The sequence below is a fragment of the Meles meles genome, chromosome 18, assembly GCF_922984935.1.
Source record: "Meles meles chromosome 18, mMelMel3.1 paternal haplotype, whole genome shotgun sequence".
NCBI lineage: Eukaryota > Metazoa > Chordata > Mammalia > Carnivora > Mustelidae > Meles > Meles meles.
Window position 1 is genome coordinate 61550501 of NC_060083.1, and position 22769 is coordinate 61573269.

The following is a 22769-nucleotide window of genomic DNA, read 5'->3' on the forward strand; positions in this document are numbered from 1 at the left end:
TCCCCTGCCCGGGCGGGGTGCAGGGGGGAGCGCGCGCGAGAACACGGCCCGGCAGGCTGTGTGCGCTAGAGGAGGGACGAGGGCAGCGGGGGAGCGGGCGCCCGTCACTTTGGAGCCACCGGAGCCCTGTCTGCAAAGAGTGGTGCGTGTGCGTGTGAGTGCGCGCGTGTGCGCGCGTGTGTAGCGGTGGGAGGGGGAGTCCCTGGCGTACTCCAACCTCAAACAGAGCCCCGCGCCGAGGGAAGAGAATCCGGAACGACGGCGCGCCAGCTGATCACACACTTAACCCCTCGCCCGCCGGCGCCCTCTCCGGGGCCCCTCGGCGGCCCTCCTCGGCGCCGCGTCCAGCGGCTGCCCCGGGCGTGGGCTCCGGCATCTCCCTCCGGCCCCGCTCGGCCCGCCGGCCGCTGCGGAGAGGACCGGCTCTGCCGGCTTTGCGGCCGACCGGAAGGCGCTTCGTCCTGCTCGGCGTTCCGAGCGGCGCCTCTCATACGGGAGGCCGGCTCAGTGGCGGGGATGTGGCGGGGATGTCGGTGATGTAATGAGGGCATCTACGCAGAGGCTTCCTAGCCGGGGAGCGCTTCTCCGCCGCCCAGAGCTTGGAAAGCCAGTTGGAGCCCGCGGGGGCTTCTCCTGCCCACCCCCGCGCCCCCCAGACCTCATTTACACCTTAGGCCTGCCCCAGGCACATGGTCCTGTGGATATTTAATAGGGGGAGGGGGCAGGGACAAGGGGCACTGGCCACAATGCACCCTCCCCTCCCCAGACCCGGACGCCTGGACTTGGTGGACACACGATGCAGCAGGAGCGCGCAGTATGGACCCGGGAACCCAGCCACTGCTTGGCTCGGGTGTTCACTGTCCCTACACCACCACTGACATAGATATGTGTGTGTGTGTGTGTGTGTGTGTGTGTCTGCAGCTTCACCAGGCACCCTCCCCCCGCCCCCGGCCGCCCTGCGTGCATTCACACTGGACAGATGTCCCTGACCAGGCTCATTAACCGGGACAAGCCACAGGTGAGCCTGGCTGTGAGGGACAGTCTGCTACCTGCCACCCCTAGAGGTAGAGCCAGCAGGAGGACACACCTAGCCTCTCGTCCCACGTATGCACGCTTCTTCCGGTAAGGGGAGAAACCCACGAATACCCAGGACCAATTCCGGACTCACCTATCTTCCCTAAGGCACCTGAGATTTTCTTTCTTTCACTTCTGAGAGCAAGCCCCACTCTGGAGGCAGGGAGGGTTGGGACCCCCTTATAATGGGAAGGCCACCGATCAGAGGGAGGCCCCTTCACTTGCTGTGTGATTTTAGGAAAGTGGCTTGTCCTTTCTGGGCTCCCGTTTGCACAGCTGACCTGAGAGGCTGGGGGGACAGTGTCTGAGATGTCTGACTGTGCTCCCTGCAGGACGTGTCTGTAAGAGCCATTCTGGAGGAAGTGGCAGGGAGAGAAGAGGGATGGGTTGAGAACGGGCCCCCTCCAAGCCCTGTTTGGGAACAAGCTCCATTCGAGCAAGGCAGGCAGGTGTGTGCCCCTCAGACGCCTCTCTGTCAGGCACCTCGTGTCTCTCAAAGCAGCTGCGGTTCACCTTCCTTAGAAGGAAAGGGGGTGCATCGTCTGGAAGGGAGGCAGATGGCAGAAGGGACAAGGGTCAAGGGAGAGGCTGCAGTGGGGAGAGCCAGCCCCGCCGCACATAGCCGCACTTGCTCACCCTTTCCTGGAGCCCCTCTCTCAGGGGTGGCACGCTTGGCTATGGACTTGCCGAGACCGTCCCCTGCCCTCGGGCGGGATGGTTATTAACTTGCCTCCCAGAAGAGGCACCCCGACGGCCTGAGACAGTGGTGGGGTGGCCTGGCGCTGAGGCCTGGGGCATCCGGGGAGGACCACGGGGCTGGGTGTAGCATTTGTGAGGAGAGAGGGCTGTCCTGTGGACGGTGGAGCCCAGGGTGGCCCCAGCTGTGAGAGCAGGGGCAGCCCTGGGGGCCCCTGCCTCCCCAGTCCTGCCGATCTGCTCTCCTGTTTCAGAAGCCTTCCCTCCCTTCTGCTGTTGCCGCCCTGGCTGCTCGCTCCCTGGAGGACGGTCAGGAACCTGGGGCAGCTGTGTAGCATTAGCCCCCAGCCCTGCGCCCTAAGTCTACTGTCTGTGTGAATCATTTGCTCGTTAATTTGCCATTGTTACCCAACATCTGCAGAGACTGAGGCTTTATTCCTCTTATAAGAGGATTTGAGAGTGTCTTAAACATTGTCCAACCCAGGGCGCCTGGGTGGCTCAGTGGGTTAAGCCTCTGCCTTTGGCTCAGGTCATGATCTCAGGGTCCTGGGATTGGGTCCCGCATCGGGCTCTCTGCTCAGCGGGGAGCCTGCTTTCTCCTCTCTCTCTCTCTGCCTACTTGTGATCTCTGTCAAATAAATAAAATCTTCAAAAAAAAAAAAGAAACATTGTCCAACCCACAGGAGACACCCTTTGAGTTGACTCTTCTGCTTTTCCTGGAGAACCCACTATGAGCAGACGGAGACCGCACCAGGTGCTGGGGCTGTAAAGACCAAGTGCTCTGCCCCAGAGTGAGTGCACCGTCTGGTGGGGAAAGCAAGCCGACACACTGCAGCCTACCGTGCTAAGACCTGTGATGGCCCAGGAGAGTGGGAGCGCAGATCTGGGGTGAGCTCAGACGTGGGGTGGGGTCGGGGACGCTTTCCTGGAGGGACCTCTAAGCTCAGTGCTTGGCTCCCAGCTTCCTTGCCTCCTGGTCATCCGTGGAGCCTTTCAGCCTGGCCACCTGGCTTCAAGCCTCACCTCCGGAGAGCATCAGGCCCTGGGAGCATGTCTAGACACCTCCTTCCATCAGTCAGTGATCACACCTGGGCTCCAGAGAGACTGAGAACAGCAACACAGAATCAACAACCACCGCCACGTCCAGAAGAAGGATCTGAACATCGTGTGCGTCCGGCTTCTTTTTCAGGACGGGCTGTGTGCCCACCGCCTCCCGTGCCGGGCCACGGGCTCGTGACTGACTGACAAACTGAGAGAGGCTCTGTCCACAGCGGGGGGGGGGGGTGTTTTTGGGGGGTTAGGCCACCAACTGGCCCAACACTAGCCCCTCTGGTCTTCCTCTCAAGAGTTGAGTGTCGGGAAGGCAGGGAAGCTGCTGGCCGGTCTGCACAGCATCACCCCAGCGCCTGGAAGGGGACCTGGCAGAGATGATTGCGGGTGTCCTGCTCCCCACCTCACGCCAGGGCTGATCCCGATGCCGAGGCGGCCACAGCGGCCAGTGTGGCTTGGAAGCCCGAGCTGGGCAAAGCTGCTGCAGAAAGCCAATGCCGCTGGGCTTGGGGTCCCGACTGCTTGGGGCATTGGGACCATCTCTACGTCACAGATGGGAGGAGAAAGGCGAGAAGGGGACTGTGCTCCCCCAACAGTGCTCTCTCTTGGGGGTGTCCCAAGGGTACACAACACATCAACGGTGATTGTTCCTGAGTCTGTGCGGTCCTTGCCCCGCCCCCCGGACCTTCAGTGCCTACCCAGTGGGGTGCAGCATTCTTCAGGTCCCCGTACTCCTAACGGCCCTCCAGAGCCCCCGGTGCCTCCTGAGTGGCGGGTGGGAGAAGGCCCCGGGGTCCGGGGCGCTACTGCCCCCACGTCTGGGGGGAAGGGAGGCTGCACCCTGGGAAGGGCTGTCAATCCAGCTCTGATATTCACTACTTAAAAAAAGAGCCAAGGAAAAAAATATCCCATTCGCCCTGAATCTGAGAAAGGCCTCGTTAGGGAGGCAGGAACGGAGCTGTAATTATTCCTGCGCTCCTGGGCACCACTATAAATACCAGGCAAAGAGGCACCTCAAAAGGTCTGGATGGTTCCAAGGCTTTGGAGATCTCTTGGCTCCTTCCTGCCCCCCCCCCACACCCTGTGTCACCTTCCCTGGAGGGAGCCCTCCTGGGTGCCTCCCTTTTCCCCCTGCAGGGCAGGGCCTGCCTTTCCCACCTGCTCCGGGAGACCCAGGCCTGAGCAGCCTTACGAACACCCTCAGTCTTCGTTTGTACCTCTGCGAAGTGGGGACACGGAGTCTCCTTGGGAAAGTATATGCCAGGAAGTATCCAAGTCAGCCTGTGTTTTTAACAAAAGGTGGGCAGTTCTGCAGTCGATCTGGTGTGCAACAGCCTATGATCCTCTGGAAATTCCCAAGGCCACACGTGGGTATATTCCCACAGGAAACGAAAGCCCTGAAGTCCCTCTAGGGGAGGCTGGGTGGGGGGCTGACTTACTCATGGGCCTGCCCCTCTCTCGCCTTCTGAGCGCCCAGACTGGTGTCCTCAGCCTTCACCTATGTGAGGAGGACAGCCCGGAGCTTGGCAAAGGCGTGCCAGGACAAGGGGTGAGCTCACCGTCTCTGGTTGCAACTGGGCCGTCATCTACAGAGACAGCGTGCTCGGTGCTTCCAGCAGAGCCGGAGCTCCCTGCCCCAACTTCAGGGCGTCTGGCACAGGCTTGGGCGTGAGCGCCAAGGAGCAGAACTGGCACACTGTGCACGGCTTCTCCACGGCAGGGTGGGCCAGGATGGGCAGAGCTCAGGGTGGGTGCGAGGGAGGCTGCGGTGACCCGAGAAAGCTCTTTTATGTGAACCAACTAGACACCCCGCAACCAGCTGAATCTCCAGGGGGATTCACACCCCAGTTCCACAGCTATGGGCACGGGAGTGGAGTCAGGGGAAAGCCCCGAGCTGCTGGGTGCGTCCGGACAGACCCTTGGGGAAATGTCAGGTTGAGGACAGGCAGCTCCTTGTCTTCATATAAAATCTGGGAGCCCCTCTGATTCGCGAAGGTGACAGCTTCCCTACTTTGGGAGTGGGAGGCCATTTCTGCTTTGTCCTTGAGTGTCCAATTCGCCCAGAAGGGCAGAAGAGTCAGGCGGGAGCCCCTCAGGAAGAGGACTGGTAGAGGCCAGGACGGGACAGAGCTGTCCTGGCTGTTGAGGCCGCACTGGACATGTCCAGCAGAGGGCCCACTCACACTAGCCAGAGTCTCCCCTCTGCGGCCAGGTCTGTGAGGAGGGGGGCGCTGGGGGTCCACCGCACCCACGGGCCCCTCTGCACCCCTGAGCGACAGGACATTCGGCGGTGCCGAGGGGAAGCCACGCCCCGTCCAGGCTGCCGGGGCCAGCACCCACCTTGCAACCCCGCGGCACCCTCCCCGCCCACCAGTGCTGTCCCCCTGGCCCCAGCAGACTGCAGCAAAAGTCGAAATCCGCGTGCAAAGGAAGTTTATTTATCTGTTTAATTAAGAGGCGCTTGCCAGCCACATTCGGGTCCATCGCCTCACTTACAACCATGTCCCGGCAAAATTAAACATAATAAATACAGGGAGACTGAAAGCAAAGGGCACACTCGAGATATATGGGCAAAGCCAGAAGTTGCACAGGGTTGCAGTTATAAGCACATCTTTCTCTGGCAAGTTCCCCTCCCCTCGGGGCCTGCGAGCCGGAGGAGGGCTCTCAGAAAAGGGGCTGTGGGTGCCGTGCGACTGTGCTCTTTCCACTCAGCGCTGCTGCCAAGCTTTACTTATTTTAAATGAGCCCCAGGACATCTCCCTTCTCCTCTTCTGGGCAGGGGGAGCGAGCTCATCGCAGAGCAACAAGAACATCTGAAACCAGCCAGTGCTGAGCGGCTCTCGCTCGGGGCTCGGTGGGTAAGAGGCAGCAGCAGCTGCAGCCCTGGAAAGCTCCTTGCAGGCTCCTGCTGCATCTGGGCCATGAGCTCCTGGCAAGGAGGCGGAACGGGCCGACAGAGCTCCGGAGAAACAGATCTGTGCTCAACGGTGCCGACTGTAGCCAAGCCACCATTCAGGGTACTGGCCCCAGAATGCCACAGAAGCCGCAGGAGGAAGGGGATTTAGAGTTCCTATTTCTATCTCTGATGTGAAGCCTCAAGGACCTGAAATGTTTGCTTAGACGTCCTGGGAATGAGCGTGTCCACGGGGAAAGAAAAAGATGCGGTTTGGTTATCATTACGGATCGCCAACCATAACAATACCTTTTATTTGCTCAGTGCTTTGCTGACTTCTGCCAAACACCTTAACGTGTCTGTTTTCCTGGATCCTCACAAGGTGGCGAGGAAAGGATGAGGCCCACGTGGTACATGAGGGTAGTTGTAGGATCACAGAGGTGGCCCAAGGTCACACAACTAGTGGGAGGCAGAGTTTAGGCTGGAAATCAAGCTTTCTGGCTTGCGGATTCGCGCGAGGCTCTTGCCTCCCTCCAACTCTGCTTGGCTCGTGCCTTCCCATGAGCGTCCTCATCATTAGCCCTTGGCTCTCTCTCCTAACAGGATCAACCCCAAACCAAATCTGTTAATGTAATCGCCATTTGCAATAGCTTGGGCATTTGCTAATCACACCACTGCTCGGTCTGTGTGGCAATTACCGCAAATTTCCTCTTTCTCATTAGGCAGGAGGTCATGAGAACTCAGTAGGGTCGCTGAACCCTATGATCAAGCCAAAGAGAGAAGCTGCTGTTGGACGGAGGAAGACCTTCCATGGGGGTTCCTAGCTGATCTACCATGAGATGCTTCATTTCCTACGTATCCTCATCCCACACTCTGAGCCTGGCCCACCACCGGGAGCCAGAGAGAGGCGCAGGAAGGCTCGATATTTGCGTGGGGGTGAAGATTCTAGCTCCGAGTGCCCACTCCTGGAATGCCCTTGGATGGCTGGGTCCCCAGGGCAGGGCTCCTGTTACGTTTATTACTGGCAGAGGCTGCGGGGCTGAGGAAAGCCGAAAGAACCCACCACTCCACCGAGCCCACCCAGGCGTGGCATCCCCACCCCAGCTTGCTGCCCTTCAGCACCAGGGACAGCGCCAGCCCCTTGCTCTCAGGTCTCCCCGCTTCCCTGGACAGAAAAGAGGGCACCCCGGGTGCAGGCAGTGGAGCTGGAAGAGAATCCGGGATCAGACTGTCCAGTCCTCCGCCTTCGAGCCGGCAGTCACCGCAGCCTTCAGGGACAGGCGCTGCCTTTTTAACTTTTTTTTTCTTGAAGGACTCCACCGAGGGAGACCCTGACATCTCTCTGGGGAGCCCATTCAGATTTTTATCACCCTGACTGTCAAGAGATTCTGCCTTGTGTCTCACACAAACCTTTCCACTTTAATTTTTTTCACAGGGGAAAAGCCTCGAAGGAGGGCCAAGGGGGAGCTCAGGCCAGCTGCCGAAGCCACTGTCCCCTCCTGACTCCCGAGAGAGGCAGCGGGTCACCCAGCAGAGCCTGCAGAAGAAGGCCGTGGCTCCAGGGGAGGGACCCAACGGCAGCTCTGTGTGCCTCAGGTGTGGGGAAGGGAGGACCGTGGGCGGCCGTTTGGGGATCTCCCCTGGCTGTGACCGGCATGAGTTTGTGTCAAGTTCCGTTAGGACTGAACTGAGGAAACGTGGCAAGCAGGGCTCCTAAGCAGACAGCCACAGGAAGGGGGTCAAGGTTTGTTCTTACGTCCACTGTGGAGGGGGCTGAGCTGCGCAGAGGAGAGGCAGTGAGAGCCCAGCCTTGTGTTTCCTGCCTCTATTTCTAAAGCCAGCAACGGAAAGGTCGGCCTCTTCACTTCGCCATCAGTTAAAATCAATCTTACTTAGCAGAGAGCCACTACCCCTTCCTTCCGCCTGGGTGAGAGGCTGCAGGGCAGCCCTGAAGAGGAGGAGTCACCTGGGCCCAAGGACTGTGAAAGTCAGGTCCTCCACTCGGGGTGAGTCTGAAAGACTCAATCCAGCATCTGCCTGTAGCCCCAAGCCCTAGCACTCAGCTAGTTAAGAAAAAAACAGCCTCAAGCTTCAGGAAGCAGAATGCAAGGGGGCTGGCATTCCACTCTCCCTCTGCCCCTTTGTGCCCCTTAGAGCCAAAGCATCAGCTCATTAAAAGCTCATTAGGAGCCCAAGGCAGCAAAGGCCCAGAGAGGCAGAGCTGTCCTAGCAAAGCGCACGGCCCAGGGGAGGCGGGTGCACGGTGTCAGGCGGCCAGTGCCAAGCTGCAGACAGGGGCTGAGTGATGGGGTGCTGGGAGGTGGGGCGGGGGTGGCGGCTGGGAGGTTTCTCACCCGGAAGCCGCATGGGAGCCCAGCTTGTCCCAGGACTCACAGGGGCGAGGACAGGCTGGTCTGCCAGGAAGCAAAGAAACAGATATTTCCCCGCAGACCCTCTTCTCCACACCCCCAGCACGACAGGGGCCCGATATGGGGTCCTTTCTCAGGCTTTGAGAGCAGGGAGCCAAGGCAGGGAGGAGGGAAGGGTAGGCAGGACCCTGGCTAGTGTCAGCAGTGCCCGGCATCTCCAAAGGCGCCCGAGAAGTTGTATGAATTGCTGCCCACGGTGAGTACAATGCAGCAGAGAAAGGGCCAGTGGATGCTGCTTGTTTCATTAGACTCTCTAGAGGGTGCCAAGAGCAGGGGCAACGGGGCGTCTCCGGTGGGGGTACAGGGGTCTTAGGCGGGAGCCTGTTCTGGGGCGCCCGTCCCTGCGGGCGTACATTCTTCTGCTCCCTGTCACACCTGGGGGGAAAGCCCGCCTCGTTCCTGATCTACTCTGGCATTGGGGTCCAGCACTGTTTGGCATCAACACAACCCTCCAGTTCCAAGACACACGGTTTCTGAGAATTCACTGGCAAGGAGGTTTGGGGAAAGCTGGCAGCGGGCGGAGGGCCTGTGCTGTCTTAGCAGCTTCCAGGCTTTCCTCCCGCTGAGACTTGCTGCATTAGGATAGGGGGAGCCGTCTGTGCCTTTTCTTACTTCCCCAGGATGCTGTGACTTTTGATTCTTGCTTGATTAATATACAGCCAACAGAGACTGTATTTAAGGCAGCTTTAATTCTCTCAGGTCACCAAACTCAGGGGCAGCAAAGCTGCAAGGAGCCAGCCCTGCAATAGATCAAACACTGGGACCTTCAAATCGCTCCGTGGCCCAATTTCTTACTGCTGCTGCTGCCTGATAACCCTCCCAGCCTGGAGCCAACATCCCCCTTTTCTAAGAGCGGGCACAGGGACCGGGCTTGGCAAGGGGGAAGGAGAGTGGAAGGACTGCAGCACCAGGGACAGCTCCGGCCAGACCAGGGTGTCCAGTGCTCCTGCTTGCCTTCCCGAGCCAAGGCACCAATGGGTGCAAATGACCTCAGTGTTTTGCTGGAGGTGGCTGGTGGCACCCTGCTGACGGCACCTTTCATGGAAACATCCTCCCCGGCAGAGGAGACCTCTCTGAGACCCCGCACGTTCTCACGGGCGCGGTCTGTCTTTAGGCTCTCTCATTCTCTGGCCACCTGAGACCCCCACGCCAAGGAGAAGCTCCTAGTGAGGACTAGCTAGCCGGTCTCCTTGCAGGTCCCTGGTGCCGTGGCTTCTGCAGGGCCCCACCATTTCCTTTCTGGCTCAACCTCATCCCCTTACAACTTGCCTCATTAGCATCTCCTGAAAGGCAGCCTAATTCCTCTGCTTAGCACCTGGGTCTTCACTTGCTTGGTGGGGGGGGGGTGTGGCGGAGGAGATTGGTGGGGAGGGTGATGCCTGTATAACTGCCATTTCCTCCGTTCCTCCAAAGCATCTTTTATAGACCTGGTCCGTGTTGCAATTCGGGGAGGCACCGTGGAGCAGTACAATACGGGAAGATTACACTCGGAAGCCGGGCTTGTAAATTACCTCCCAGTGGGGGCAGGGAATGCGCCTGCGAGCGGAGAACCCCGTGTGCAAAGCCATTCTCATTTAAGAGCAGGATCTTCCCGGATCAGACCCTGATCAATCCTTGCTGCCACCAACATGCCGTACATCAGGAAGAGACATTTGCACGGAAGTTGAAAGAGCCCCAGACTCGCCTTCTCACGCTCATCACCACCGCTGTTCCATTAGGGTCTCCTCTAGACCTAGCCCTCTGGATTTATTCCCCCCACTCTGCCTCTATCCACTTAAAAATATCGTCTATAGATTTTCAAATTATTGTTACACTTTCTAAGAGAAGGATGCGGTGGTTAAAAATTAACAGCAAATTTATAGGAATTCTATATGGCAATTACAGAATTATAATGAAGTGGCTGCCACTTGGCCGAGTGTGGGTAATTGGAAATCCACGCTGGGAGACTAGAATCTTTACTGTATTGGAATTGTATTTTTGAGAGTAAATGCCGTGGAGAGGGTCAACGGGGGCTTGAGCTGGCCGGGTTCTTCTCGGGAGGATGGGGTAGCTGGTTCACTGCCTGTCTGGAGGTAGTTTAGAAGGAGAGTCACTTAAGCAGGCACACGGACGGCGGCCAGACAGCAATGGGGTAAGTAGGTGTTCTGGGTGGGTGTGGGCAGCCCTGATGCCTCCCGGCCTGGTCTGGAAAAGGCAGGAGAGACTATGACTGTCCTCGCCATTGCCATCACCAACAGAGCAAAAGGGATCCCTGAGATGGATACAGAAGGCAGCACTGGAAAAAATCTGGTGGGATTCCTACCTGGTGGATCAATTCTCCTTGTGAAAAAACGGTAAGAGAAAAATCAGAGCGATCACGTTCTCAAGACACCAACTTTGTCCATACTCCACATGGCTCAGCCCCATTCCTACACCCGCCGTGGCAGAAACGGGTGTGAGCTACTTTCTCCTCTTTGTTTCTCTTTAGGACCCCAGGCATCAGATGGCCCAAGGGAGCTTCTAATAACGAAACTCTAGTCCTGAGGAAGGGACTTCCACCAGGAATTTGGGTGCGGATCGCCTCCGGGTCCTTCAAGGGTTTTTCTCTGGACCTGGCACTGTCCAGCACAGGAGCCTTGAGCTCCCGTGAGTGCAAAACACAAGCGGGATTTCAAAGACTTGGTACAACAGAAAAGACTGAAAAATAATTGGTGTATCTGATTACTCCCTGAAACACCAATATCTTCGATATGCCAAGCTAAATAAAGTATGTTGTCAAAATGAATCTCACCGGTTTCTTTTCACTTTTTGAATGTGGCTATTGGCAGGGGACACGGGGACCCCTGTGGTTTGCACTGTATTTGCAGCACAGAGCACTGGTCTCCAGCGCAGCGGTGGGGGCACTGGGGTTTGCAGAAGGAACTGCGAGTTGGGTCTCCTCTTGGGGTGCGGCCCAGAAAACCCAAGTCTGTGCTGGCAGGAAGCACACAACTGAACCGATTCCTCCGCCCCAAACACAGATGTCCAGCAATGGGGTTCGCCCCATTGAAGCCCTCCGTTTGCTCTGTCCTGACATCTGGGACCAGGGTCATTGTTACGCCCAGCACAGTTGCCCCACGAGCCTAGAAGCCAACAGTGGCTTTCCTCCTTGGTCTCCTTCCCACCCAGGACGGGACAAGGAAATGAGCGTGCTATGCACTGCTCAGCTTTGGGGCTTAGCTCATGACTGCCACTGCTTGGCTAAGCCATGGCACGGGGCCAGCCAGCCACTGCTGCCCCCCGACCTGCACTGGGGGACAACGTCCCAGCAGCCAGCTCCCACGCTGCTCACCTTGTCTGCGTTTGGCTTCTGGGTGAGCGTATTGATTTTCCTCTCTCGTGTAGAATGAGAGGACTTGGAAATTCCATTCCAGGGATACAGGGCATGGCAATAATTATCGTCATCATCCTAGTTGGGGACAGATGAGCTCCCAGGCACCCAGATTACCTCAGCCTCATCCTACACCCCAGCACCCCCAAAGGGCAGGAAGGAGGTAGCAGGAGGGTGTATCTCGTTCTCTCTGTTTCATCGATGGAGAAGAAACAGAGCCCTTCTCTTGAGACAGAGAGTAGAGTGTGTCCCAGGGTGGAGAGCTGGAGCCGAGCTGTGGGGTCTGGGTCATTGCCCCCTTCCCCTCGAGGGGCAGAAGCTGAGCTGAGCTTGTAGGAAAACAGCCACCCCCACCGCCTGCCTTCCACCACGCACACAGCCTCAGCCCTTCTGGAACCCTCTACCAGCAGGAAGGTGTGCACACTCGGGCTTGGGGGCCGACCTGGGGGCAAGCCCACTTCTGCCCTGATCAGCCATGTGACTCAGAGCAAGGGGCTCCACGTCTTGAGTTTTACTTTCTGCGTCTACGAAGATGGGACAGCGCTATCCCCTCACAGGCTGTGGGGCTTCGAAGGCGTTCTGCACACGAAGGGGCTGGCGCACAGTGGGTAAATCCTGCTCGCGGCCTCCACAGGCATCGGCTGAGAGCCGCCAAAGCCCGGCTTTGCTCTCTCTGCCGTGGCCAGGTGTGCTTCCTTTCTCTCTACCTAGATGGCCGAGTTTGCTCCCATCATCTCCCAGGCCTCGGTCCGGAAAGAAGGGTGATCTCGCAATTATCTATGCAAATGGAGCGGAGCTTCCCCTGATACTTCAGAGCAGAGTCCGCAAATGTTCTTATTTGAATTTGAAATGCACTAAGCTTATTTTTGCGTTGGATTTACCTTCCTAATTACTGTTTGTTCTGGCTTATGCTCAGACTTGTTTGCATTCTTGGAACCCACCCTGGCTGGTGGTGCGGGGCTTGCCCTAGAAACCGCGGGCCGGCCGAAGACCACCCCCTGGGGAGGACAGACATGTGCTGGGAATGAGGCGGTGGCCGCCAGGGCTCCCTCCTGGTATCTGCTCAGCCCCGGCGGAGGATGGAAGACATCTTAATTCCTGCTTCAAGCCTTCTGCCTATGTGGGTGGTTGGGCAGAGGCGGGCCATGGAGCCCACGAGCTGTGTTTTCTCTCTCGTAGAGGCGGACGCAGAGATGAGGCGTGCAGCCCTCCCTTGGAGGGCTGTCCACACTTTGTTCTCTGTCTCTCCCTGGGCTTATCTCTCTGTGTCGCTCCCTCTGTCTTTCTGTCTTCGTGTGTGTCTCTCCCTCACCCCCCACGCCTTCCTCCACTCGCGCTATTTTGAGCTCTTCTCCCCAGGGCAAACCAGGAAGCAGATATCTCTTTCGGTAGACTTATCTTCCGTGCAGTGGGGCAGGGCACCTGTCTTCCCTCTAGAACTGTGAGTTTTGGTGGCCAAGGCAGTTGTATCCAACTGAACACCCTCTTTATGGCCACTCTATGTCCCTTTGCAAAGCAGGGAGGGAAGCAGAAGACACAATGAACCTACCTTTCTGTCCCTTCTCCTCCCCACCCTCGCCTCCCAACAAAGAAATCTCTATGTATGGGGGGAGCGCGTCTTGACCCTACACGAGGCAACCGAGACAGCATGTACTCGTGTGACTCTGGCATGGGCTTCTGACTTCGCGGCATGCTGAGTGATTTTGCCACCTGGGGGCCTTGCTCTGTGTCAGGAGAGTGTGGGGTGAGCTGTCCTCCTACAAGCGTCACGGGAGGCACATCTGGTCTTTCTCTGTGCTCAACCAGACCAGAAGGCGAGCTCCCTATGTGGCCACTGCTTCCTGGGAGTTCTGCCCCGTCCATGCCCCGCCTCCTCTCCATCCACACAGCTGTACGGGGGGGCTGACTCGGATGTCCTTCCGGCTCTCAGGGGCTTCGGTGCCGCGGCCACCGTGATGTTTGTGTCCTGCACTCCAGCCCATGAAGCTCATCCACGTATGGCCCCCAAGCAGCCCTGAGAGATGGACAGTTATAGCAGAGGCAACTGAGGCCCAGAGAGGCTAAGCCCTGCCCCCCAACCTGCGGCCTGTGGTCCAGCCCTCCGGCCACTCTGATATGATGTTTAGGGAGCCAGCAGCCCCCCCTCCATGCCTCCGAGCTATGGGCAACCTCATCTTCTACCACCGTCCAGGGTTGGGATACAAACCCACTCCCGCGAAGACACTGAGCACAGGAAGCGAAAACTGCCTGCAGCTCAGCTGGGGACCGGGAACAAGAGCTCACCCCAGGGAGAGGAGGACACTGGGCCCCTTGGCGTGAGACCCCACAGAGAGGGTGCGATGGTGGCAACAGCCCAGGGGACGGGAAGACGCGCCGTAGGGTCCGACCCGCTCACTGTGTCTTCTTCTCTGAAGGAAGAGGCAGGGTGGCCAGCGGCTGTCCGAGAAGGGAGCTCGCGATCACTGCTGCAGTCAAGCACCAGCCCCTGGGGTGGGGTGGGGGGGCACTCCCTCCTCCGCAAACTGGTGGGAAGCAGGCCACACCCCTCGGGGGGCGTCATGCCTGCTGTGCCACTGGGACAGGTCCCTCCTGGAGCTTTGTCTGATTCTGTCCCTGCCCCACAAGGGCGGGCATCAGAAGCCTGGAGGCCCCTCCCCGCTGAGCTACAGACTTGTCCTCTCCGGAGAGGGAAACTAGCCCGGGTGAGAGTCAAGGGAGAGGTGAAGAGGAGCATCGGGAGAGCCTGAACCCAGCAGCGGACTCTGAGACCAGTGATCTTTGGGTGGGAACAGGTGATCGGAACAGCCTGGTTGAGTCCCAGTTCTGAAAGGAAGCAGACGCTCCTCGCAAGTCTCCAAAGCCTCGACTAAATCGCAGTAAACGGAGCTCTGGGTCTTCTATTGCACTAGCACATTTCAAGGGGTCCGAGGTTACACGTGGCTCGTGGCCACTGTACCGAATGCAGACATCGAACATTTCCACCATTCTAGAAAGGTCTACCGGACAATCCTGCTCTAAAGCTTTCCAAGTCTGTCTCCTTATCTGTAAAATGGGCAGAAAAGTACCCTAACTATTGCCCAAGGCTCAGTGAGATGGCCAATGGCCAAAGCATAGCGTGTCGCAAACGGAGCAGCCTCGTGGTTTGGGCTCAAGCTGTCAGTCCGTGGGGAATGGACAGAGGCAGCAGAGGGCCCCCGGAGAGTGGCAAGCCTACAGGCAGGACACATGCTCTTGGCCACAGCCTACCCGAATGGGTCAAAAGATGAGGTTCTGGGGGAAACCCAAAGCCCCCTTATCAATCAGCAGGTATGGTGGTCAGCTGCGTCGCTGAGGCTGCCCCCAGCCTAGGCGTGAATGTAAGAAAACTAGGAGCAATCGCCACAGCCGGAGACACAGCAGGGCGTGGGGCGTAGGCAGCAGGGGTTGCTTCAGCAGAAAGCCAAGAGGGCAGAGGTGCGCCAGGAGGCTGGTGGTGAGGGGGCCGAGCCCTGGGGCTCCACACCATCTGGCTCTTGTAGTCCCGGAAAGGGGGCAGTGAACTGGGCCAGGAGGTTGCACGGGGCATGTCCACAGGGAGTTGCTGAAGCCAAGAAAGCTTTGCTGGGCTGGCAAAAACCCACACAGCATCTCAATGATAAAAAAACCAAAAGGGTTTTGCACAGAGAGCACATTGTTGTTAGGGGAAGAGGACAAAATCCAAAAAACTGATGTGGAGAAGGGGTCTGAGCCCCAAGGCCCTGCCTTAGGCAGAGACAAGGTGCGGAGTCCATGTGGGGGAGGCCAAAGCAGAAGGAGCCCACGCATCCTTGGGCGTCTCTGGAAGTGGGCACCTGGGCCAGCCACGTCCCAAGTCCCTCAGGATGAGCCCGTCCCAGCCTCTAGGTCTCCACTGGTTTTAGCTCCGTGTTCATCCACTCCAATACACCTCTATTCTTCCCAAGACCCCCTTCTCTCTCCCCATCCTCTCCTAGTTTCTCGTAAACCACCTGCTGCCCACAAAACACAAGAACAAAAAGTACCACGTAAAGCCATCTTGACCCAATTCAGCTATAAGTGGGGCGACAGAGGTCCCCCTAAGCAGTGTTGCCCAACCGAGGAGCCCTTCCTTCCACCCAGGGGTACTCTCTCTTGTTTTCCAAGTTGGAATGATCTGCCCTTTTTGGCTCCAGAGTCAAGGGGCCGAGAGAGGGAATTCTGGGTACTTTCGAGGGGAACGTGAGCACTCCGGTGCACGGAGTGGGAGAAGTGGGGAGAGGGGCATGGGGGAAGCTCAATTCCTGCAGCACCGGGACGGCTAGCTCTGCTGGCTACAGGAAACCAAGCTTCCCGCCCTGAGCACAAGTAGGGTTTTCAGGGGATTGTGAGGCACACACAGGTCCTCAAGAGGCCCAGGCGGCTGTCTCTGGTGCTGAACCTGCTTGTGGCTGCAGGCTCTTCCCCGCGGGGCAGGGCTGCGGGGTGGGGGGGGGGGGTGCACTGGTGATTCCTGTCCACCCTCTCCAGAGATTTCCGTCATTCCCTAGAGCATGTAAGTACGACGGTTCTGCAAGACGATCACATCTTTGCGATCACACACTCCTCCCGCCCCCTGGAGATGCCGGAGGCGCAACCCCTGTCCCTCCACGCTCCCCCAGTGCTCTGCTCGCATCCCTGCCTCCTCACCCCTTCCCACAGGCTTCCTTCCCCACACCCACACCCTCTGACTCCACTGGAGGCTGGGGGAGACTGACGGAGAGCCCGAGGCAGACTCCGGCAAACTTCCCGAGAACTTTTCTCCAACTTTCAGACCTCCTCTGCGCCTCCTTCCCTGCAGCAGACGACCCAAATGCTGCTTCCAACCGTCGCCACCAACTCTCAGCAGCGGCTGTCGCGCCCTCCTCCCCTGCCTGCTTCACCGAGCTGTCACAATCCTGGGGTGATGATACACGTCTTTGAAACATCAGCCGTCATTACTGGGAGAATGCCCTCGTTCCCCTGGGTGATCGCGGAGGCACTGACGAGGCTTCCCTCCCGGCACAGGGGGTAGAGTGGGGCAGGGGCCAGACGGGGGAGGGCTGCGGAGGGAGAAGCACAGACCCCGGGGTGCACTGGGGTGTGATTGCTGCCTCCTGCCGTCCGACCTTCAGGGACCTCCTGTCCCAGCGAAAGCGGGAAGCCGGGGGATCCGAGCACTATGGGAAGGCGAGGCAGACCCTGGAAAACGTTGGGGCTGTGTGCCGGGCGCCAGCTTCTTGCACAAACTGCAAACCCGTCTCACTAGGGCAGAACCGTACAGTCCACGAAGCTCTCCCACCACCTCTTCTCACACCTCCCGGCGAATGGTTATCAGGAACCCAGTGCCACAGACGGGAAGAGTGAAGCCCAGGCGGGGGACCTGCCCAAAGTCCCCCGACTTCAGGCCACACGTCAGACAGCTCCCACGCACCACCTCCCACCCAACTTTTCACCCCGGCCTTTGGCGGGGCAGCCGGCTGAGCACCGCTCTGCTGACAGCGCCTCCCAGCAGCACACAGCCCACCGTCCACTCTCTGCTCACGGGCTTTGCTGCTGCCGCCACTGGGGATGCCTCCGGGAGCTGTTCTGATGCGTGGGCAAACCTGGGAGTGCGGAGGGGCTAAGGCTGCATGGACTAATCCTTGCCCAGAGAATAAGGCTCCCTCTGGCACCCCTCGGTCTGTTCATTCCTGGCTCCCCCCAAGCTCCCCCTGGGACGGCTCCGGTTGCCCGCGGTGGCGATCACTCAATGACACGCCCTTGCATTTGTTCTCCCTCGTTCCCTGTCTACACTCCCTGCTGGTCGGTACTTCTCCCAGGGCCTGCTTTCTGGGCGGGGGCGGGGGTGGGGGACCGAGCTAGGGAAGTCCCTCAGGAGGGGATGCTAGAGCTGGTGGTCAAAATCAGACATTGCCCAGGAACCCACTGCTGATGCCAAACAGGCTTGTGACAGCCGCTGGGGACCCCAGCCAGCACGGGCAAACGGTGGAGGTGAGACCCGTAATCAAGATTAGACTAGAAGGAAGCAAGGTTGGAGGTCCCTCGCACATCCCTGTCCAGGTCCCCCGGAGGGACCGGGGAAGCACGGTGGACGGGGGCCGCTGGTGAGCGAGTACCACGCCTCCCAACACAGACTGCGCGCTTCCTGCCGACCCCGCCGCCCCCGCCTCCGCTACTGGGTACACGGTCACGGAGGGTTCAAACTCTCTGTTCTACACGGAGGCAGAGCAGCACACGTTTGCTGCCTCTCCACAGGGCTGCCGGGGCTCTGCTGCTCGTTGTCATGCTGTCTGCAGGGTCTGTGGTCGTTCTGACATTGCAGAGGACATCAGGCTCACGCACCACGTGGAGGAAACCACACCGCTTGGATCACACGGCAGGAAGAGGGAAGGCCGCCGAACGCCCAGGGACCCACATGCGTCGGGGGGTGAGCGATGAACTCTGGGGAGACCCGTGACTTCCACACCAGTGGAGTGTTTACAGTCTGGGGCATTCTGGAACATCGCCCCGACTCGACGTAAGGGCAAGTTGTCCATGCTCCACCCACCAGGAAGGGGCGTGAACTTAGTGGCCTCTTTGGCCCCGGAGGCAGCGCATATTAGGTCTCCAAAGGCTACCGGTTTTGAGGAGGTCCCGGAGCGAGACAGGCTCAGCAGCGGGTCCAAGACATGGCACACAGGGGCGCTAGAGGTAAACCGCGGCGAAGAGAGACGTGGTGAGGGTCTCTGGCTCCTCTCCGAAGGGGAGACGAGCACTGACTTGCGGCGGGGCTGAGGCTGGCTGCACCTCGAAGGGTCCGTGACAGACCGGACAGGAGATGGGGTACGAGACGTGGGCGGACTCACATACTTCTCGTGCCCCATCCCCCCTCCCCTCAGCTCCCCTTCCTGCTCCAGCCTTTGCTCCAGAGATCAGGGGCCCCATGTGTTCCCTGATGGCCTCCTGCCTGACGCATCTCCGTCCCCCCGAGGCCCCCACCAGGGGTGAGGTCTGCAGGAAGCTAGGCAGGAGTGAACGTGGAGGTACCTGCAAGTCCACACCCTGAGGCACAGGCCTCCCCATGGGCTCCGGGGCCGGCGGTGACTCCCTTCCTCTGTCCCTCCTGTAGACACTTCGGCAGAGCGTCCCCAAGTCCTACAGGAACTGAGCCCCCCACCCCCCGCGCTGCCCCTGCACTCAAATGATCATCTACCCTAGATCAGCCTCAACCCCCACCCCCGGTTCACTTTTCCAGCCCCTTTCCTCCGGGTCACTTCCCAAAATAAGTCTCCCGCACACAACACTTATCTCAAGCTCTGCTTCTGGGGGGAAAGATCTAGACGAAGGCAGCCAAGATCTGAAACACAGAGTTTCTCAACTCAAGAAAAAAGAGCTGTGGGACTTTCCTTCTCTCCACTCTCCCTAATGGTATTAATTGTTTAAAAATATTTGCTGGGTTAAAAGTACTTCTTACAATGATACTTAGGTTTCTTTCTTAATTGAGAAGAAAGGGCCAAGTTTGACAGGATTTTCACCGGTGACGAGTGATCGCACACTTCGGGGCTGGTAATCACACGGCTCTTTCCCACCCCACAGTGACAGGCACAGAGTGAAAACCTTTCTCCGTGTGTATCTGGGATTACTGCCGGAGGTGAGAAGGTCCTTGGTTTATCCTGGGCCCGTGGGCTACGGCCAGATCCCTGGGTGCCGGGCCTCCCGGACACTCACCCCTGGTGAGGCCTGCCTGCTCCCGACCCAACGTGGAGCTGGTCAGTGTGCCCTGTAACTCAGCCGGGAAGCTTCCCAGGCTGTTCCCGGGGACCGGGCCATTGCTGGGACTCTGGGCCAGTGGGCTGTGAGGTCAGCCTCTGGGGCAAAGGGACCCAGGTTTTCTGGGGATGCCCCCCGAGAGCAGGACACTCTGGAGGAAGGATACGGCGCCTCTCCCTTGCAGCCCCAGGGTCCTGAGCCAGGCACTGCCCTTGCAAGGTCCGGGTTGGCAGCAGGTCCAAGACCCAGTGTCCGGTGTCCAGTTCAGAGCTGCCCTTGGGGGAGCGTCTGCCTTCATGCAATGTCCTCCCAGCACGCCGGTGCCCCCAGGCACCCAGTGTGTGCTCGCGTGCTCTCTCCCTGTTCCTTCTCCTTTTTCCAACTTCAGCTCCTGCAAATCCAGCCGGTCTCGCCCCTGCATCGAGGAGACGATGATTTAGTTAGTTGTGCGATTAATCAACGTCTTGCGTCTCTCTGTAAACAATGTGGGCTCCAAGTCAGAGGCGGTGAAGCCCTGCCTGCGGGAGGTTGTGTGGCCGCTCTGGTAGGGCTCAGTGGCCCCGCTCTGTTCTCACTCCAGCCTCCGTCCTCCAGCCCCAGGGACAGCCTCATTACAGCCGCTGCAGAAAAGCTGCTCTAACTTCTGCCCGCGCAGCCGTAAGCCTGTGGGCACAGTCAGGTGGAGATGCTGCCGGCAGGCATGGTTCCCCGTCTGCGGGCCCTGCTCTGCGGCTCTTGAGGCGGGACTCGGGCCCAGCACCACGGCTCTGGTCCTTTCTGCCCGCCCGAACGTCTCCGCCACATCCTCACTGGTCAAGGGCAGCCCGGCCAACAGCCAGAGTTGACACCTGCCAACAGAGGGGAGCTTGGGCTCTGCAGGCCTCAGGCACCGGGCTGGGGGGACATCAGGAAGGGCAAGAGACAGAGACACCGGCTTCCCTTCTGGTGGGGTCTGCAACCACGGGCTGACCTCCCCTCTCTGGACAATTTCCAACTTCCGGCTGGTTCCTCTGCGTCGTCTTTGAAAAAACAGTCAGCTGTTGGCCTTCTCACCGGATGTCAGTCCTAGGTGAAGAGAATCGAGTCGCCTCAAATGAGGGATGCCCCCTCCTGGTGCCTGAGCGAGAACGGCTGCAGCCACGACCCCGGCCATGTTCCCTGGCCTGGGGTTGCTGGTTCTGCCTCTGGCCTTGCTCCCACCCTGCCCCCGGGTGAGACAACACCTTGCACTCGGGGCCGGGCTGCTCTCGGGCTGCACAGTCTGTCCCTTCTTCTGCCCGGCTGTGCTGCGGCCTCCTCTCTCTGAGCTGGCGCCCTGCACCGTGAGCGTGGGGACCGGCCCCATTCGTGCTCCCCGTCCCCCCAGTGCCCACGCTTCCTCTGCTCCGTAAAAGTACGGCCTGGGGACACACGAGCCAGACGTGGTGCGTGTGGGGCTCACGCCTGTCACAGCGTTTTCAGGTACAAGGAGAGTGCTTTAGAGAACCCGGCAGCGAACGGGACAGACGGACGTGACTCCTCCGGGGCTGAGATAACCCCCCAGCACATGGGGTGGGTGACTTGGAAGGAGACTGTTCTGTAAATTTTTACTGATTTCCTCTAATTTTCTTTTAAGAGTTAGATGCCCCCAACCTCCTCATCTTAACCCCACCATCCACTCTGTAGCCGCATCCCAGCTTCGTCTCTACGTAGTTTTAACTTTTACCCAGGTGTAGTCAGGGGTCCTGCTTTCCCACTTAATGATGTTTCAGAGACTCCCCCGTGTCCAGTCTCCTGCAGTCAGGCTTAATGGCTGCGGAACATCCCATCGATGGCTGCTGCGGGATTCCCGAGCTACGACCTGACCGTCGGACAGGCAGGGTCCCGCCGGGGGGCTACTTCTGCAGCTGTAAATATCTCGGGACCTTGAGCTTTTTCCCTTCCTTCGAGTTCTTTCCCGAGCACCGGGTCCCCGCAGTGGAATTAAGGAGTCAAAGGGTCGGTGCTCTTGCTTCCTTCTTCCTGGCTGTCTTTCAGGAAGACGGGGCCGAGGCGGCTGCTGCGTGACCGTCCACCTGCACTGTCGCTGCGCATCCCGAGGCCCGGTGTGTGCGGGGCGGAAGCGGCACGACTTTCAGAGATCATCCGGGTCCCGTGGTCTTAAACCAGCCCGCGTGCCTTGTGCGGTGGAGCAGGTGTGGGGCCCAGGACAGCTTCCGCACAGCAGAGGATGTGCTGTGGGGCCCTATCGTCCGCGTCCTGTGCGGGCTGTGGCTTCGGGCGCATGGGAAGACAGGGCTGAACCAAGACTGTGACCTGCCAAGGCGGCCTGGGCCGCGTTTCCCGCTCCCCTCCGGACATGTGTGGGACACTTCTCATCCCAGCTCCGCAAGCGACGGCCGGAGGAAGGTAAAAGGAGGGCTCTTGACCCCACTCGTTTCCATAAGTAAGTCTTGCAATCACGAACAGCAGACTGTGGTTTTGGCTGAGCCGATGGATCAGCTCGGGGTGAACGCTGGCAGGGGGCCCCGGGGACGGGGGTGCGGGGGCGTGCCGGCCCCGCCAGCGGCTCCGGGGGACCCCTGTGCCCCGCCCGCCCAGCCAGCAGGTGCCCTGGTCCTGGGGTCTGATCCCGGGGAGCTTCTGACACAGATGCCCTGAAGTGAGGGTTCTTAGCCTCCGGGCAGAGCCGCGTCCTGGTCGCTCCCCCATTCTGACTCCCTCTTGCCAGCATTTACTCCCGACTCTCCCGCATGGCATCATCGCAACCAGGGGCAGCTGCGATGGCCAGACTCACCAATGGCGCTGGCCCGGCGCTCTGAGAAACCCTGACGTCCGCTCGTGCCCACTGAGCCCCTGTGAAGGATGCCCACGACGTACCAGGCTCGCAGCCGGGCATGGGGATGCAGGATGGGGCTCCCTGGCCTGGCCCAGGAGGACACGCCGGATCCTGAGACACCCAGCCGGCAGCCCTCCCTGCCTGGGTTCTGCTGCATTTGGGGAACTGACAAACACCAACGTCTGTGACCTCCCCGGAAGATCCTCAACCGCACCAGGGCCAGAGGAGGGAGCCCAGGGTCTCTGTGCACCGTCCTCCGAGAAGACTTCCAAGGCTTCAGACTCCCCGGGCCACCCCTGTCTCCTCAAGGCTAGAGTGGGGGTCCTCTTGCTTCTGAGTTCTGTCCCCATCCTCTCTCCTCGTATCCATTCGGCCCCGGCGGAGGGGTCCACGCCCGACGACGGCCACTCCCCACTCCCCTCCACGGTGCGCCCCCACAACTGCTTCTCCCCTCTCCCCTGCAGCCTAGCGTCTGCTCCCAACTTCTCCTTCCTGGAGAACTCCTGCCTTTGCAACCCCGTTCTTGGAAGCCAGGTCCTCTCCTGCCACAGCCCCCACTCCCGGCCCCACACTTGCCCACTCGTGTCTCATTCTTCATCCGCTGCAGGACTGAGACCCCAGAGCAACCTGCTTCTTTTAGCAGAAAACCCGGACACACTCCTCCCCAGCCCTGCGGAGTGTGGCTGCCGTGCTGGTCTCTGGGAACCACAAAGGTCT

At 59.4% G+C, this 22769-nt stretch overlaps 1 protein-coding gene across 4 annotated transcripts in view; it reads right to left on the bottom strand.

The window, feature by feature from the left end:
• RBFOX3 (RNA binding fox-1 homolog 3) overlaps positions 1-22769 on the bottom strand; it is a 391647-nt gene that overhangs the window by 76666 nt on the left and 292212 nt on the right. The gene's annotated exons all lie outside the window — the stretch shown is intronic.